This window comes from Zootoca vivipara, chromosome 6 (assembly GCF_965207765.1).
Source record: "Zootoca vivipara chromosome 6, rZooViv2.hap1.1, whole genome shotgun sequence".
In the NCBI taxonomy this organism is placed as follows: domain Eukaryota; kingdom Metazoa; phylum Chordata; class Lepidosauria; order Squamata; family Lacertidae; genus Zootoca; species Zootoca vivipara.
Genome location: NC_142589.1, coordinates 69,288,008 through 69,291,711, shown reverse-complemented (window position 1 = coordinate 69,291,711; position 3,704 = coordinate 69,288,008). Strand labels below are relative to the sequence as shown.

The following is a 3,704-nucleotide window of genomic DNA, read 5'->3' as shown; positions in this document are numbered from 1 at the left end:
GATGACACATCCGCCTGGGGAAAAGGATTAGAGGCCCACTGCCTGTTAATGGTTAACTCTACTCTTTCTCTCCTCCCTTGCCCTCTCCAAGAGCCAAGAAATCCGCACCCAGTCTGCCTGGAGAACCCAGGCTGGATGCTGCCATTGTGGAGGTCTGTGGGTGATGGGATAGGCTTGCCAGGGTCCTGATCAACAGAGCTCTTGTATCATTCAGAGTTGTGCAGGCATGCCCTTAAAGGACAGCCCATTTGGTTTGGGTGTTGGAATAGCGTCCTGAAGACCAAGGTTCAAATCCCCACTCAGCCATGAATCTTTGGCCAGTCACCAACAAGCAACCTAACCTACCTCACAGGGTTGATAGGAGAAATAACAACAGCAGCAACAACAACAAAGAATTGAATTTCTATATTGCCTTCCATCCATTGATCACAGTGCAGCTTGCAATATAAATACACCCAAACGCATAACACAGTAACAAAAACAATAACCCCTACATGCAGTTTAAAAAGCCATAGATTGTTTAACAATAGAGAGAGGGAGAGAGTCATTCACTGTCTGATTTGTGAATCACTTCCCATAAAACACCATTAAACAATTTAGAGATACATAAAAACATACATGGTTGCAATTCCTAGACCAACACAGAGGAAAACTGATATTAACCAGACTAGGCAGATCTTCAGACAGAGGATTCCATCAAACAGAGTCTTGTACTCTGTAAGGCAGGATGTTGATGACCCTAATGCAAACTCCACATTAGAAGAAGGAACCTACCTTGGCATGCCCAAGTCTTTGATCAGCTATGCAAGATTTTTATTATATTTTTCTCTAAGAAGCTAGTCAACTCCCCCCTCCACCAGCATTCCACATGTGGCTGAACTTCATTCCAACCTCAGAAATTAAGCAGGTGAAACTTGGTCTCCATGCCAGGAAAAACACTACAACTGTTGATCTTTACTTGATGTTCAGCTGTAATATCCCCAGCATCAGATTTAGAAATCCAAAGGCCATTGTTGCATGGATGCTGTGCAAGTTGAAGCTAGAAATGGAAGGATCTATCCATTTCAGATCTCTCGGCTTCTTATTTTTACCACCCTGAATTCAGTTCAGCACCTTTCAGCAGCAATATGAGATATTTAGCAGGAGAGAAATCTTCATAATTCTTTCTCTTCCCTTTTAACAGCAACATTCATTGAACAATGCTTGAAATGTGCTGGTTTCCCCAGTCATAATCTGAACATTAAATTTAAATAGTTTAAAACTGTTGTTTCTTACCTACCTTTCTTCATCACAAGGTTCCAGGGTGGGCTATGGCAATTTAAAATTACAACATTGAAAACAGTGCTAGGGATACGGGTTCCCTCAGCCTCGTTTGTATAAACAGATGTTTAGGTGTTTGTGCTTCTTTTAATTTTCTGCTGCCGTCAATTCATTCAGAATCTTCCTTCCTTTCTTTTTAATCCACCTCCTGGCAGCTGATATAGAAGGCTTAGTGAGATGAACAGCAACTCACAGTGAGACATGATAAACTTCATGCAAAGACTGTAGGTTTATTAAAGGGATATTATGCGCATAAGGGAATAATGATAGCTATATTGTGGTTGCTTAAATGTGTTTGGCAACAGTTTCTGAAGAAATGGTGTTGCTGACACCAGCCTCTAAGTGGCTTTTACCTCATGTCAAATACAGTGGTGCCTCGCTAGACGAATTTAATTCATTCCACGGGTAAATTCGTATAACGAAAAATTCGTCTAGCGAATCCCATAGGAATGCACTGGGGGGAAAATTGCCCATAGGAACGCATTAATTGAATTTCAATGCATTCCTATGGGAAACCATGATTCACTAGACGAATTTTTCATAAAACTAATTCGTCTAGCGAGGCAACCTCCGCTCGAAAAATCTTTTCGTTAAGCGAAAAATTCATCTTACAGGGCATTCGTCTAGCGAGGCACCACTGTACTGCAAATTTCTACCCCAGCCAAGCACTCACCCAACCCAGTCCAGCTATGGGAGACAATCTACCTGTCATCAGCACCAACTTGAGCAAAATATTTGGGAGGGGCACCCCGCCCCTCACTCGTTCCCCGTCTTCTGCATCCTCCTCTGCTGCACACAATTGAGTGGAGACCTCCCCTTCCCTGCCAACTTATTTGCCTCTCTCCTGTGCACAATAATAATACTTCTGACTTGCAAGGAGGGGAAATAGTAACTAGTCTAAAGCAACAAAGGTACAAAGCAAAAATTCAGATTAGTTGCTCCGCCCACTATTGCCTCTGGCCCTGCCCACCAGTGGCGTGTGGCCCCCTAAAAGATTGTCCAGAACAGAATGCGGCAGCTAGACTGGTGACTGGGAGTGGCTTCTGAGACCATATAACACTGGTCCTGAAAGACCTACCTGTACGTTGGCTCCCAGTATGTTTCCGAGCACAATTCAAAGTGTTGGTGCTGACCTTTAAAGCCCTAAACGTCTTGAGCCAGTATACCTGAAGGAGCATCTCCACCCCTATTGTCCAGCCTGGACACTGAAGTCCAGCTCCGAGGGCCTTTTGGAGGTTCCCTCATTGCAAGATGTGAGGTTACAGGGAACCAGACAGAGGGCTTTCTCAGTAGTGGCACCTGGGTATGGAATGCCCTCCCATCAGACGTCAAGGAGATAAACAACTATCTGACGTTTAGAAGACATCTGAAGGCAGCCCTGTTTAGGGAAGTTTTTAATGTTTGATGTTTTATCATGTTTTTAATATTCTGTTGGAAGCCGCCCACAGTGGCTGGGGAAACCCAGCCAGATGGGCGGGGTAATAATAATAATAATAATAATAATAATAATAATAATAATAATAATAAGTATTTGGCCCTCAAGCTAAAAACGTTTTCTCACTACAAAAATAATTGTGCACTTGTTTCTTGGTACTGTTGCCTACTTCCAGTTCCCTACCCAATTCAGTGTTATTGCCCTTTATCCTTGCCAAGGGCATTGGGATTGTTTTATTTTTTTATTTTTTAAAAACTGCCCAGTTTGATATTTATACCCCTGAGACTGCCAGCAATTGGGCTTGGCTGCATTAGGGGAGGCTGACCATAGGACAATATATCCCTGTCTAAATACCCCAAGGCAGCTTGGGTTGACAAATGAATCTATTCATTCCTATTAAAGCGTCCAGGATTTGTTCTGAGTTGCACCTACTGGGAGATCATGTATAAATCCCCCACTGAGCTATAGACCATACGGGCAACAGGGATCAGCGTGACTGAAGCGTTCTGGAGGATTTGCTCTGCAAACACGAATGGGAGGCTGGTAAGGGTTTCACTTTTGGGGTAGAAGGTGGGGGAATTCTCCAACTTGCTTGCAAAAAAACCAACAACATGGTCATACAAAGTCTTCTGCTTTATCTGTTTTTAACCAGGAGCAATGTTGTGTAGTGGTTAGAGTGTTGGATCTGGAGATTGAGGGTGCCTCCAGAGGTGTATTTGTTGTTCGATCAGGGCTCCTCGTGGGTGCAGGTTTTTCCAGAGCATCCACACGACGTCATTGGCATCAGAATGCCAGCCAACATCTCCATTTCGCACAGAAAAACTGCTAAGTTTTAAAACGGTTGTGAATGACTCATTGGCAATATTTGGATGATTTAGATTGCCTCTAGACCAGGCATAGGCAACATTGGCTCTCCAGATGTTTTGGAACTACAACTCCCATGATCCCT

General features: G+C 43.4%; 1 protein-coding gene across 1 annotated transcript in view; it reads left to right on the top strand.

Annotated features, from left to right (window-relative positions):
- The first annotated feature begins 3,165 nt into the window (after window positions 1-3,165).
- Window positions 3,166-3,704, top strand: part of LOC118086739 (IgGFc-binding protein-like) — a 70,170-nt gene continuing 69,631 nt past the window's right edge. Inside the window, exon 1 of the mRNA XM_035118732.3 lies at window positions 3,166-3,298. The gene's annotated coding sequence lies outside the window, so the exon portion shown is untranslated. The remainder of the gene's footprint in view (window positions 3,299-3,704) is intronic.